The sequence below is a fragment of the Mustela lutreola genome, chromosome 14 (assembly GCF_030435805.1).
Source record: "Mustela lutreola isolate mMusLut2 chromosome 14, mMusLut2.pri, whole genome shotgun sequence".
Lineage (NCBI taxonomy): Eukaryota > Metazoa > Chordata > Mammalia > Carnivora > Mustelidae > Mustela > Mustela lutreola.
The window spans coordinates 29,385,829-29,401,850 of record NC_081303.1 but is presented as its reverse complement, the minus strand read 5'-3'; the positions used below and the strand labels follow the sequence as shown (position 1 = coordinate 29,401,850).

At 33.2% G+C, this 16,022-nt stretch overlaps 1 non-coding gene and 1 pseudogene across 1 annotated transcript; both read left to right on the top strand.

Moving 5' to 3' along the window:
• The first annotated feature begins 6,872 nt into the window (after positions 1–6,872).
• LOC131814741 (transcription factor BTF3-like) lies at positions 6,873–7,614 on the top strand (annotated as a pseudogene).
• An 8,026-nt stretch (positions 7,615–15,640) lies between these two features.
• On the top strand, positions 15,641–15,747 carry LOC131815363 (U6 spliceosomal RNA). The gene has a single exon (XR_009347680.1). It is a non-coding gene; the product is annotated as a U6 spliceosomal RNA (small nuclear RNA).
• The last annotated feature ends 275 nt before the right edge of the window (positions 15,748–16,022 follow it).

Here is a 16,022-nt window from a genome sequence, read left to right as displayed (position 1 = left end):
TATGTCTATACATTTGAAAATACATGCATCATAGTTCCATTGTAAAATGTCTGGGTTGTAAAATGTGCTATGCTATCAAAATGGTAATAAGAACATACAAATGACCTGATGTAATGAACTGGACCAGATTGTCAGATATCACATTTCATACCAGAAAGATTCAGTGGTAAGTTTTAAAATGGCCAGCTATACTTCGACTGAATTATAACTCATTTAACTTCTTTCTTTGTGTACAGTATTATACATTAGTCAGTATTATAGTAAATAATTACTTTGGACAGATGTAAATATGCTGTAATAAAAAATGTTTTTCTTCTTTCTTTTAGTCCTTTTTTCTTGTTAGACTAGCCACAAATACCATGCCTCCCCCAAAATAATTTGCATTCCAAATTTATCTCTAAATGAATTTATTGCACAGAAAAAATAGAATATATATATACACTTACAGTAGACATGTTCAAAAATAGTTACACAACAGCAGGGCCCTATATGTAAGCAGTATAGTTGTTTTGTTTTGTTTTTTTCTTTAAAAAGAAGAGGTTATGTGAAATATTGGAATTTTATTTCCAGGCTTAGTATTTCAAGAGAGTTAACTGCACTTACTGTGTCAACAGCCTCTTGTTGGCAGTATTATTTTATTGGCTCCATGGAATAACAGCAAGAATGTACTATTGCTTCTTTCTTTTATGACACACAGAGAAAAAAAAATTGACACATTTGCTCTAGACCAACCAGAATCATTTTAACCTATCAAAATTGATGGGAGGCCTTCACTGCCAAAGTCACTGCTGGGTTTTCACAATTCATTGCAGACAATCTGCTACTCCCATTATGATAAAGGAGAGAAGAGTCATAATCAGGGAAGAAAGCTAGATTAATACTTGTAATTATCATTGAATTATTTAGCCTGCTATAGGATTATTATTGTTAGTGTCATTTCATAATTTTCTCTCATTGTATTAAACACAACTGTGAGTAATTACCCTACCTAATATTTCTCTGTATTGGCTGACTAGCTAGCAAACATTCATGAAAATATCCATTAGCCACACATATAAAATGCTGCATTATGATGCTGTTGAATCAGAACATACCACTACCTGATCCTGTAGCTCTTTGAGGATTTGCAAATCAATTAATTCTATGTTTATTGAATTCTTCCCATACCTTTAGAAAATTTATGATAGAATCCATGAACATTATTAGTTTTACCATTTTAAACCAGCAATCACACTTTGATTTTTACAACAAAAGCAGAAATATAAACACACACATTTGGATCAGTTTTCTGTTAGTCTGTCTGGACTTCAAAATCCTATTCCTCAAGATAATGCACACCAAAGTTCTGGATTAAACAAGAAATTAGATGGCACCTGAACACTTGGTTTAATATTCTCCAAAGGACTATGCAACTTATTTCTTACATTATGACATTGTTTTACAAAGATCCACACTTTTATAATGTTAGTATTTTTAATAATCAATAAAGTCAATTAATCATGATTAAAAATCAAACATAAAAATTTCTACTTTTTGCTTTTGCCCCCTCCATTTAGAACTTATTTATAGCCTGATAATTCAAAGGTCCCTATGTTTATGAAAATCTGGACAGAAATAGCTCTAAGATCCCATTCAGAACTTGATATTAATCTAAGTCTTTTGGCTCCATTTATCCTGAGAGCAAAGAGTAGGACAAAGGATTTGAGTACTGTTAGTTTATCTGGGAGATTATCCAAGGTAGAAAAGAATGGGAAAGTGATACATTGAAGAAGCAACTTTGTAAAACAGGTACATTGTTGATATAATTGTTGTGGATAGAAAATGAAGGCTTGCTTTTAATGAAAGGTCCTGAGAAACTTCTTTAAGTTGTCCTTATGAAGACCTGAAAACTGACAATTTTACCTATGGTTCTTATTTCCACTTCACTGAGAGCTGTCCTCAGAGGACATTAACTCTCCTACACTTTTGGGTTGTGTTGGACACATTCTAAAATGAGAGAGAGAACATGAGATGCTATCAGTGTTAAGTAACTGCAATTTCCCATGGAACTATCCACCACAGGTTTCGCTATATTCAGGTGTTGGGCCTTGATATCAGAGGGATTTGAGGCAGTATCATTTTAGGTTAATCATTATATCTGAAATTTCCAAAAACTTCAACTGATGAAATGTTGATTATAAATCTATAAATATAACAATATATCTACAGTATTCAAATTATTTTCATAGAAATACACAAACAAAGCATCAATGGATTAATATTTAAATGTTACAAAATACTGAACTGAAAGAATTTGGTCATATAACAACGTGTAAGAAGTAGAACTTAGGTTTAGGTTAGAACTCAGGAGGTATTTGAGACTCAGTTAAGAAATTGAATGGAGGAACGCCTGGGTGGCTCAGTGGGTTAAGCCACTGTCTTCGGCTCAGGTCATGATCCCAGGGTCCTGGGACCGAGCCCCAAATCAGGCTCTCTGCTCAGGCTCTCTGCTCAGCATGGAGCCTGCTTCCTCCTCTCTCTCTGCCTGCCTCTCTGCCTGCTTGTCATCTCTCTCTGTCAAATAAATAAATAAAATCTTAAAAAAAAGAAATTGAATAGATGTCTATCTTATAGGTTTGCTAAAAATCAGTGACTTTGTGTTCACGTGTAGCTATGCAGGAATTTTTAACTTTCTCTAAGAAGTGATTAGATTTGATTATATAATGGCAGTAAAGGATAGGGAAAAGCAAAGTACAAACCCTATAAAGACAAAGACACTGAGTATGAGAAAAGAGTAATAGATAAGAAGAATCAATGCATTTGAGGAAAATGGGAATTGAAATACACAATGATCGTTGATTTTTTTAGATGGAGAAAACAAAACTAGCTTGCAAGAAGGAAATAACAGAAGACATGTTGTGATGTGATACAGAATCCCGGAAAAGGCAGTAACGTGGAATAAAGGAGTAGGGAGAGCATATCAGGTAATTTGGATAGGAAGGAGTTAGGAGATAATTGCTTGATAAATTTTATATGGCCCACTTAAATGCACAGATTTCTCATCTTTAATTTATATGGAGAACAGGGTGTCCTTTCTCTTCCCTTTCAGAGCACCAGAGATGTACTCTTTCAGACTGAAAACCTGTAAAGCTCAGGACTCAGTTGCTTAAGCACAGCTGAGAGGACATATTTCAATTAAGATTTACATTTTGCTGTAGGTAGTAGACTGTCAAAAGTGGTTTAACCATATTTTTTCATTTAACAAGAAGACTACATAGAGTGTTTTCTGGTGTTGGTTCAGAGTCTTAAGAAAGTCAAGTGAAGTATCTTAGAGGTTTTCATGGCTTTTTATTCACAGTTGCAAAAATTGCTGTTGGAGTTCTCACTATTAAGCCCACATTTCTGGCAGAAAGATAGAGGTAAAAGAGAATGATATTTTGTACGACTGATACTTTGTCATATGGTTACAATGTAACTAGAAAAGAGACAATAAAATATTTGATGTTGTTTTAAGTTTCCTTGTTGTCAATCCCTCAGTGCTTTCTGATACTAAAGGAATAAGTAGATGGATATTGACCTGGCAACTATCAACACCTGTCAGTCTCTCTTGGATAACCAATATCTCTATAATCTCTTCTTCCCAGTAAAAAAAATAAAATAAAATATATTCATAACCCACACTGTACCATCTCAAGTTACTGCACCAAGATAAAATTACAATGATTTTCAGTTCCAAATGGACAGAATACCCTTCCTTATGATATCATGTCTTATAAGATAGATAATTGACTTGCTACCAATATACCCAGATGTGACTATGGAAGAGACAGGAAAAAAATAATAATATTTATTTATTCTTTGGGTTGACCCTGTTTACACAGATGCATTACTATTAGAAAAGGTTGGTTTGGGACATTGGAATGAATTTACTTAATGGGTCTGTATGTAATTGGGTTGGAGAAAATTTTTAATTTCTACAAAAATTATTAGAATTCTATCTTATTCTCTTTTGTTAATTTTCACATGTTAACAAAGCCAACGTTTTTGTCTAGCAGACAAGATCTTAAATCCTAACAAAACTCAATTTTTTCCTTTTTTTTTTAAGTTTGAGAGCCTCATGTTCTCTCATGCTACTTTAAATACAACTCAAAAAAAAAAAAAAAGGAGCTAAATGGGGCAGTAAGACCAGACTTTTTATATTATTTTATTTATCTTATTTTTAATTAAAAAATTTAAGATTGTATTTATTTATTTGAGAGAGAGAGAGAGAGCATGAGTGGTGCAGGGGGATGTAGCTGCAGAGAGAGACTGAGAAGTATACTCCCTAATGAGCAGGAAGCCCGATATGGGGCTCGATCCCAGGATCCTGACTGAGATCATGACCAGAGACAAAGGCAGATACATGTGCAAAATCCCTTTATTTCTGGGAAACAATACTTTACAAGAGATGTTTGAAAAAGTACTGGGGAATCAACTTTAATCGGAGATACAAAAATTTAATTGACTTTTGTAAAGCTACAGGGATCCAAATGATGGGAATCCCAGCCCGTTAGGTTGTGGACCACAGAGTATTCCTCTCTGTAATATTTTATTTTCTTCCATGTCTACTAACTCCAGTCCAAGTTCACTGATCTCTTTTTAGATAGTGCAAAACATAGCAAAGAATACCAAACAAGTGCCCAATATTCTACATTTATTACATCATTTCTAACATATGGAAGTGTGTTATCAAGGCTGGTTCTGTGAACGAACCTAGTTATGCTAAAGTGTGTTTTGTTCTCCAAGAAATTAAATGCATGATTATCACACAATTATAAAATACTTGTGTCAAGAATTTTTATTCAAAAATTAATAAGAGAAGCAGATATTAAAACTAGTTCACATGGTTATTTGGGATATAAGCAGAGTTGTGCAGCAGAAGTGCTCTGGGCCCATAATTTGGGTTATAGAATTTATGTTTTCTAATGGAAAATCACTAACTTGCATTATTGTTAACAAGAATCTTGTGCATTACCATCAGTTTTCTACATTATAACCTCTTGCTCTACAGTTTGTAAATAACTTTGTCAATAGCAAGCTAATAAACGGGGTAACTCCAATGGATTGAGATAATCTCCAGAGTTTCTGCTACATAATGCCCAGGACTCCATTGAAAGGACACTTAAGAATTTATTTTGCCCAAAAATTTGATCATTTTTTTCACTGTCCTTACCTATTTTCCAAACCTAGTCCTTTTGCTTCACCTTTCAGTCTACGGACAACCCTGTATCTGACTGACTTGTTAATTCTGGGAATGTCTTGCAGATTAATTTGCTTGCCAGAGGTGGTTCCTCTAATTGATGTCTAAGAACCCTAATTAGTTAAGAAAACTTGTTTTTAACATTTTCATTGCTATTTGTTATTATTATTATTATTATTGCTAATATCTCTATTATAAATAATTCACAAGGGCATCTTTCTGACAAAAGACAAAGAGCTGGCTACTAGTAGAAAAAGTATATTTGACTCTGTCAGTGAAAGTGGTAAAGGGATTTGAGAAAATAAGGCAAACCACTGGAATTATGTGTTAAAATTTTAAATATTATAGACACATTTACTTAATTTCTAATACTGTTGTTGCTTATAATTAAATAAGATGTTTTCCATGAACCACGCATTACAGCAAATATATTGTTTATACAGATTAAATTTTCATCAAAAGGGACGCCTGGGTGGCTCAGTTGGTTAAGCCGCTGCCTTGGCTCAGGTCATGATCCCAGCGCCTTGGGATCGAGTCCCGCATTGGGCTCCTTGCTCGGCCGGGAGCCTGCTTCTCCCTCTGCCTCTGCCTGCCATTCTGTCTGCCTGTGCTTGCTGTCTCGCCCACTCTCTCTGATAAAGAAATAAAATCTTAAAATAAATAAATTTTCATCAAAAAATTGTAAGTGTATTTTATTGTAGGATCCTGATAAGCATTTTGCAGATGAGAAAAGTGAAATTTAGAAAAGTATGTCTCTTCAAATCCCTCATACAATATCTGGCCTAGATAGAAGGATATACTATCACAATTGAGGAAGATAATTGAGATTACTTAAAAGGATAAACTTTACTGTATCGGGTTTTTTAAAAGTTTGCCACAGATTCAGATTCTTTTAAAATATATATCTATTTTGTGTAAAGAGAATGCACTGAGAAGTAAAAAGAAAGTGATATATCAGTGCTACCAACTAATGGCTATAATATCATCACCTTATTTATGAACAATGAAACAGTGTGCAATATTTAAATAAATTTAAATAAATTCCTATTTATTTTATATATTTATAAATTTAAATAAATTCCTATTTATTTATTATTAAAGAAATTCCTCTAACAAAGAGTATGTTTTGAAGGTTGCTAGCAGAAAAGTGTTGTACTACATGGAAGTAATCAGAAAATGTGATCTAAAATTCTGCTTTCGAGTGCCTGGGTGGCTCAGTGGGTTAAGCTGCTGCCTTCGGCTCAGGTCATGATCTCAGGGTCCTGGGATCGAGTCCCACATCGGGCTCTCTGCTCAGCGGGGAGCCTGCTTCCCCCTCTCTCTGCCTGCCTCTCTGCCTACTTGTGATCTCTCTCTGTCAAATAAATAAATAAAATCTTTAAAAAAAATAAAATAAAATAAAATAAAATAAAATTCTGCTTTCAAGAGCGCCTGGGTGGCTCAGTGGGTTAAAATTCTGCTTTCAAGAAGCTATAACAGTAAGTACTGAGCATTAGCTATTCTATGCTATGGATGAATAACTGAAATCTACATTTGACACTAATGGTACACTATATGTTAACTAATTGAATTTTAAAAAGTTAATTTAAAAAAACCACTATTTTATAAAACAATATTCCCAACAGGCTCTTTTGCTTTAAAATACTCACTTTGTGTAGCTGCCATCTTGCGTCCCCGCGTGTGTGCACCTAATCTCAGCTGGTCCGCCCGAGACCCCCTGAGCGCCAACCCTAGTCCCCCGCGTGGTCCCATTTCCGCTCCAACAAGATGAAAGAAACGATCATGAGCCAGGAGAAACTCGCCAAACTGCAAGCACAAGTGCGTATTGGTGGGAAAGGAACTGGTTGCCGAAAGAAGAAGGTGGTTCATAGAACAGCTACAGCAGATGATAAAAAACTTCAGTTCTCCTTAAAGAAGTTAGGGGTAAACAATATCTCTGGTATTGAAGAAGTGAATATGTTCACAAACCAAGGAACAGTGATCCACTTTAACAACCCCAAAGTTCTGGCATCGCTGGCAGCGAACACTTTCACCATTACAGGCCATGCTGAGACAAAGCAGCTGACAGAAATGCTACCCAGTATCTTAAACCAACTTGGTGCAGACAGTCTGACTAGATTAAGAAGACTGGCTGAATCTCTGCCCAAACAATCTGTGGATGGAAAAGCACCACTTGCTACCGGAGAGGATGATGATGATGAAGTTCCAGATCTTGTGGAGAATTTGATGAAGCTTCCAAGAATGAAGCAAACTGAATTGAGTCAACTTCTGAAGAAGATAAAACTTAAAGAAGTTACTGGGAGCTGCTATTTTATATTATGACTGCTTTTTAAAATTTTGTTCATGGATCTGATAAAATCTAGATCTCTAATATTTTTAAGCCCAAGCCCCTTGGACACAGCAGCTCTTTTCAGTTTTTGCTTATACACAATTCATTCCTTACAGCTTATTAAGCTGAAGAAGCCTGGTAATAAAGTTTGAAACAAGATTAATAAAGTTCTTTGCCTAGGAAAAAATAAAATAAAATACTCACTTTGTAATGAGAGTCATTACTTTTGTCTAGCCAATTCTTACATCACTGTTTATCCCTTCCCTGCTTTATCCCTTCCCAGTATCAATAAAGGCTCACTTGGGTTACCGAGAAGCCATGAGAAAGCTTGTAATAGGTCAGGCTGGTTTTCACCAGCAATTTGACCACCATGTGCACAGGGAAGTCTATTGATAAAGGCTTTATTGCAATAAGTTGCAAATACATGGATGATTTTGAATTCTCTTTCTTGAGGTCTTGTTTCATGATAATAAATTGAGGGTGGCTTATTGGAATGGATGTTATTAACATATCTTCACAGTTATAAGTACATGGAATTGTAAAATAGATGAATGAATGTGGCATTACTGACAACTGTCCTCATTTTGAAATCAAATTACAGTGTACTAAGATGAGGAAGCAAAGCAGATTAGGGATTATGAGTGAAATAATTTAAAAAAGTCTTAGGGGTATGATCAGACTATTGGGTAATTCAGTAGAAAAATGTCAACTGATTGAGATTCTGTGTTCCCTGATTTCAGAGAGAAGTTAAGATAAATAAGTAACACAAGGAGACTAGGAAGCCAAACATAAGTGATAATTTTGTGCCAGGGTGTGTGTACATCTGTTTATCTTCTTGCTTTACCACTAAGGTTTCTCCTAGAGGAGAGCTTAAATATGTGTTGGAACTAATCTCTGTGGATTACACAAGAAACCACATCCTACAGCTCTCCCTGAAACACCCCTTATGATTTCAATGTAATTTGGTTTTTGCATTTTTAGAAATAACAAAATACTTTGCAAACTCATCTACTTTATTACCACCACAAGTGAGTCAGCTGACTCCACATTTTAACACAGTGACAGTCACAGAGGAATGGAGGAATGAGTAGAGTTATCAATATATGTGCTTTTAAGAAGTATGACAGGGTAGCAGCTATTTCCAGGAACCAAAACATGGGTCAGCAGCTGTGCAGGAAAAGTGATGGAATAAATGACTCATTTCAGAGGAGTTCTATAACATATTAGTTCTATAATGTATCTTCAGCACCCAATTACCCACTTTGATCTAAAGATAAGGATTTACAGTTAAGGTCCCATTTATGATTTGACTGGTAGGGTCTGAATCATTTTTACTATTGTTTTGACTATTACTTGAAACCTATAGTAGTACTTGGGATATGTGTTGTGTATTCTGTGAACATGTGCTATTTTTAGATTAGATAATTTCTGTCTCGAACCCCTGTTAATTTGTTTGGTTTTGTTTATTTGATAGTGGTTTCAGTAAATGGATATATCTGAAAAATTGCAAAGCCACTATTAAAATAAGTTATTATTATATATAGCATGGAATTGCACATTCCTCCTTTGAATCCGACAGATCTTCACCATATCCTTAACAATTTGGGGAAAACTTGCTATTATTTTTCTTTTTAAAATTTCTCCTGTTAGGCTGTGATGGTTGTCATCAGCAGTAACTCCTCTGAAGGCTTTGTCAAAAGAGTTGAAAAAATTAGAAGGTGTGAATGAAGCTGTTTGCTGAATATGAAGAAAAGAGTATTGAAGTACAATTCACACACTTACTTCTCCTTCTATGCTTTCAGATGTTTGACATTTGAAAATTTTGCTTCTAGAAGAGATGCCCTATATAATTCTTACTTTAAGGAGCAAGTTGCTTTTATAATTTTTTTATTATTCTACCATTCAAGTATTTCCATTTAAATTAAATTCAATAGCATTAAAAAAAATCAAAAGTGCAGCCAGTATTCAATTCCTGGGCTAAATAATTTTAGAAAGCTTTGTGTTATTGAACCTACAGGGTTTTCCTGTAGTTTTAACTCTTTCTTTCTGTGATTTTTCCCATTAGTCATGTAAGTGACTGCAATACAACAGACATTGAGGATAAAGAAGGACTGAATAGAACAATCATTGGCCTCATGAAGTTGAGAATCTAGCAAGGGAGTCAAACAATTCAATCATTCAGAGACAATTTATTGAGTGCCTGGCCTAAGATGAACACAACAAAACCCCAGCCCAGAGGAATCATTTTAATGGGAGAGATAGATAATAGGTAAGCCAACTTAAAAAAAATCGTACTGGTTTTTCTTTAATAGTGATGCATATTTGAACTAAATAAGCACATTTTAAAAAGAGCAGTGTTTGAGAGGAGGTTTTTTAACTGAGTGGTCCGAAAGGGCCTCCCTGAAAAAGTCTGTTTGGAACAGATTTCTGAATAACATCATCTAGGAATCTGCGTAAAAATCTCAGGGATGGATGATTTTTCCAGTCAAAAAACTGTAAAGGCTCCAAAGTCACAATAGAGCTATAAGTTTCTCTAATAAAGTAACTTCTGACAAAGAATGAGAAGAAATAACTAACCCAGGTTTGAAAGAAGAGGGACAGACTTTCTATGGAATTCATATTTAATTAAAGCTCTAAAGGACAAAAATACAATAGAGCAAAATTCTGGTCACGCTGATATACCTAATGAAAGTTCATAAACAAGGTGTGTGTAGCAAAGAGTGTGTGGGAATGTTGGTAAGAACAGTGGGGAAGAGTCATCCCTGAACATGTTCTTAAATAATGCAATTCTTGTGTTGTTTTAAAGGGTAAATTGGAGTTTTCCTAAGTGATTAGAGAAGGATGCCTCAGCTTATGGAAGTTCAAAGCCATAAAGATGTGATAAACTACTGCAGATATTTTCATGTATATTTGTTGTTGCTTCTAGTAATGGTTATCTTAAAACTCCTACTTAAGACAACTAAAAATCCAGACAAAATAGCTTTGAAAGTTAAAAATATCAGAATGATTATAAAAATAAGTGAGGGATTACTGGGCCAAAATAGGAAATATAATGAGAGCCTAGAGATATATGCCCTGAAGCCATTTTAGCTATGAGAGCATTTGAAACTGCTAAAACACACTGAGCTGTGTTGTTAATAGACTCTTGATACTAGAGAAACAAAATTCAAAATCCAGCAGCAAACAAATTTGAGGACTTTGGTACAACCCAAATTTAAGTTGAGATCCCCAAAGCACAAGGAGAAGCAGAAATAAGACTGTAGCCTACCTTGCCTTCTGTGTAAACTGAGAAAGTCAATCACTGAATTTGGAGTATGATTGTCTTTAGAATATCAGATATAAGAGAAAATCATGCCAAGGAGGACCATACCATTATTAAAGCTCTTAATTATCCCTACTCAATAAGAGTTTCAAATATAATGTCTTGAACATAGCAAAATGTAACAAAGCACACAAAGAAAAACCATTAACAAGATAGATTTGATAGACAAAATGGGATTAAGTATGATGTTAAAATGATCAATAAAGATTGTAAAATGGCTTGATTACTCTGCTCAAAGAAATGAGAGGGGAAGCAAATTGAACAAAAATCTGAAACTAAAAATGATATTGAGAAAGGTTTTATAAATGAACCAAATGGATACTCTAGAACTTTAAAGATATGACAGCTAAATTAAGATACCACAGGGGTGCCTGGGTGGCTCACTTAATTAAACCTCCAATTCTTTTTCCTTTTTTTTTAACACCTTAATTTTATTTTATTTCTTTCATTTTGGCTCAGGTCATGATGTCAGGGTTGTGAAATAGAGCCCAGAGTTGGGCTCTGTGCTGAGCCTGGAGCCAGATTAAGATTCTTTTCCCTTCTTTTTCTATCCCTCCCTGCGCTCTCACTTGCTTGCTCTCTCTTGCTTGCAAATAAATAGATAGATAGATAGATAATAAACAAAGCAAAACAAAAGCAGATTATGAAAATAAATATAAAGATTTTGAAATGAAAACAAGTTCAAAATAAAGTAGAGAAGACCTACACAGCTAAAAGTTCATTCAGAAAATCTACTATTAGAGAAGTCAGTATGACACAATGTTAAGATATCAAAAGATTTGAGCATGTACTTTACAGAAAGGGTAATCCAAATGGCCACTCATATATAAAAACTGTTTATCTTTATTATGAATCTGGAATTAAATTAAATTAAATTAAAAATAAATTAAAACCTAAAATGACATACTATTACACACTTACCATATTGGGCAACAGTAAAATTGTCTTGCAAGAATGTGAAAGAATGAAAGTGCCCATAATAAAAACATTTGAAGTAAGTTGGACAATATTTAGAAAACTTAAAAATAAAAATAAAAATTTGGTCCATTCCTAGAAATACAACATGGAAGTAAATGAACATTTTCACCAGGATATGCAAACAGATGATTATAGCTATTTCATTCATAACGGCAGATCAGTAGTGGTCTGTTTGCACAATGTTACATTAAATAAGAGAGAATATTAACAAACTGGGAGGAGGGGCTAGGTTGTTATCATAAACAGATCTTCTATGGTGCTGATTATGTTCTATTTCTCAAAATTTTTACGTTAAAAACGTTTTCAAATTTATATCTTGATAGATAGATGATAGATGATAGATAGACAGATATCCCAGAAGCTGCAATGCTAGGCTAAGACCAGGATTTAAAGGGCTTTTCTATACTCTACTAAACACTTGAAACCATTCATTACATCATAGCTCAGTGTTCAAATCTCCATTTGTTTCCTCAGTTTCCTAATATTTATCTTAAGGTGACTTGATCCAGACTTTTGATCACCTTTGTCTAAATATTTCTATTTTAACAAAGTCCAATGAACACTCAGAGACTAAAACTTAGAAAAATACTCTGACTGTTATCTCACTAGAGTGGAAAATATATAGTTACCCATTAACTAATGCTATCCATGTCTACATTAGATCCATGACATTTTTAATTCTTGGGAGCTTTTGGTTAAATGAATTTTTTTAAGCTTCCTTTAAATGAAGCTTTAAGCCATCACCACATGAATAAAATTAAAGAACTAGATGAAAACAGGCCAAGTATTTACAGAGTAATAGAATGTGCAGTGGAAAGAGTACAATTCTGAAATCATAAAGCCTAAATTAGTGTGATGCATCTTTCCTAGCCATGTAATCATAAACCAGTTATCTAAATGTGTTAGCCTCAGTTTTTTCACCCATGAAATGGTGATGATAATACTTATTATGCAGAGTTGTTGTGTGGATGTGATGAAGCATGGAGCATGAGAGTCTCATATTCCATGCTAAAATGATAGCGATTTTTATGCTTATAATAATTCTATTAATAGTAATTAAATTGTTCAAAATGGTAATATTCATTTATATTGAGGCATTGTATTGACTATTCATAGACACATTTACCAAAATAAATTTCATTTTACTTTACCCCCTCTGAGGATATATATTCCCTAATTCAATATGAATCTCATTATGAATAATAATTATCATAATAAATATGCTGATTTTTCTTCTATTTATTTTTACGGAGGTATCCTTTACTGTTGAACATAAAGAAACTTAAGCAAGTCTGTCTTATTCAAAATTTGCATGCTGCTTTCTTATGAAACTATATGATAGAGTTGTATGAAATAAATTCATGCAGTTAAGACATTTATGTTTGGAAAACTGGGTGGTCAGTTTACTATTTCAAAAGAAGATTCTAAATTTAAACCTTAAAACTGAGCTCTTTCCGCCTTATTTATAGACCATCCTTCATGCTTCATAAGTACTCCTTCATTGTAAACCAGGTAATAGTTTTTGTCACAGTGTATATAACGAAAATGGATTTTATATTCTATTATTTCAGAGTTAGTTGCAGTTTCTACTTCCTTACTTCCTTTTTTGAAAAATAGATTAATTCTACAAAAAGTTTTTTCCAGCTTTATTGAAAAAAATTGACATATTATAATTTGTAAATTTTAGAAATGATTTCTTATAACATTGCAAACTTTTAGCATTGTGTAAATTTTGTACAATTTGATAAATTGGTATACACTTTTATTGCAATATAATCTACATAAAAATGTTAATACATCTACATCTTGTATAGTTGCCACTGTTTTTTATGCATGTATTGTAAGGAATTTTAAGATCTACTCTCTTAGCAACTTTTATGTGTATAATATAGTAGAGATAAACTTCAGAGGTCTTGTGGGTTTTGTTCCAGACTGCCTCAATAAAGTGATTATCTCAATAAACTAAGTCAAATTAATATTTTTTTTTGTTTCCCAGTGCATATAAAAAATTATGTTTCCCAGTGCATATCATAACACATAAATTAAAAAAATATATAAAATCTTTGAAATATTTCACTTAGTATAATACCTTCAAGATCCATCCATGCTGTTGTAAATGGCAGTATTTCTTAATTTTTCATGGTTAAGTAGTATTCCATAGGATATATTTACCATACTTATTTTAATCATTCATCCATTAATGGATACTGAAGTTATTTCCATCTCTTGCTTAGAGTTAATAATTTTATAATAAACATAAGAGTGCAGATATGTCTTTGAACAATGACTTCGTTTCCTTTATATATATACCTAGAAGTGGGATTACTGAATCATATGGTAATTTTAATTTTAATAATATGAATAATCTCCATACTGTTTTCCATACAAATTTATATCCCTATCACAGTGCATAAGTTCCCCATTTTCATCAATATTTACCAAAATTTATTAGTTTCAATTTTTTGGTAGTATATATTCTAACAGGTAGTAATATCTTGTTGTGTTTTTCAGAGGTAAACAACAACAACAACAACAAAATGACTTTGCCCTGAGTTTTTTACGTTGAGCACTTTTTAATGCTCCTGTTGGTCATTTATATAACTTTGTTGAAAAAAAAAGTCTATTGAGATCCTTTTGCTATTTTTTTAATTATATATTTTTTTCTATTTGTATCTGTTGGTTATTAACCTCTTTTCAGATATAAGATTTGTAAGTATTTTCTTACATTCTGTGGATTGTGTTTTCATTCTTTCTCTTTTTATTTTTGGCAATGCAGAAACTTTAGTTTGATGTAATACCATTTATTTATTTTTGCTTTTTTTGCTTGTGTTTTTGGTCTGGTATCCAAAAAACTATTGGCAAGACCAATGTCAAGGAGAATTTTTCCTATGTTTTCCTTTAGAAATTGAGTTTCATGCATCACCTTTAAGTCTTTAATCTATTTCAAGTTAAGACTTATGAGTGATATAAGGTTCCCGTTTCATACTGTTTATGTGACTATTCAGTTTTAAATATCATTTATTGAGCAGACTATCTTTACCCATTACATATGTTGGCCCCTGTCAAATATTAGGTGACTGTATGAAAGGATTTATTTCTGGACTCTCAATTTTGTTCTACTTGTTTATTGGTCTGTTTTTATGCCAGTATACTTTATTGTTTTGAGCATGAGGGCTTTGTAGTATAGTTTCAAATCAAGAAGTGTAATTTCTCTTCTTCATTCTTTCTCAGAACTGCTTTGATTATTTGTTGTCTTTTATGGTCTCATATAAATTTTAGGATTCTTTACTTACTTCTGTAAAAAAATAATATTGGATTTTTTTTAAAGATTTTTAATTTATTTATTTGACAGAGAGAGATGACAAGCAGGCAGAGAGGCAGGCAGAGAAAGAAGAGGAAGCAGGCTTCCTGCTGAGCAGAGAGCCTGATGCAGGGCACGATCCCAGCACCCAGGGATCATGACCTGAGCCGAAGGCAGCGGCTTAACCCACTGAGCCACCCAGGCGCCCCTAACATTGGATTTTTGATAGGAATTGGATTTACAGATGGTTTTCGGTAGTATGGACATTTTAACAATGTTAATTCTTACCATTCATAAATATGAGCTATCTTTCCATTTGTGTCTCCTTCAATTTCTTTATCAATGTCATAGTTTATGGAGTACAGATCTTTCATCTTCTTAGATAAATCTAATCCTAAGTATTTTATTATTTTTGATGCTATTGTGAATTAGATTGTTTTCTTTATTTTTTTCAGATAGTTCATCATTACAGTGTTAAAATGCTCCTGTCTTGTGCTTACTTTGGCAGCACATATACTAAAATTGGAATGATGCAGAGAAGATTAGCATGATCACTGAACAAGGATGACATGAAAAACTGGGAAGCATTCCATATATTTAAAAAATGAAACAAAACAAAATTCTTGTCTTTTATATATTGTTCTTGTATTTGGATGCTTTACTAAATTGTTTATTCAAATTTTTTTGTGAAGTTTTTAGGATTTTTTAACATGTAAGTTCATGTTATCCAAAAAAAGAAAATTTTACTTCTTCCTTTTTTTTTTTTTGTAGTCTCTTATTTCTTTGTGTTCCTTGTTTCTCTGGCTAGGACATCCAGTACTATGTCAAATGAGAGTAGTGAAAGTGGACACACTTGTCTTTTTTCTGATCTTTA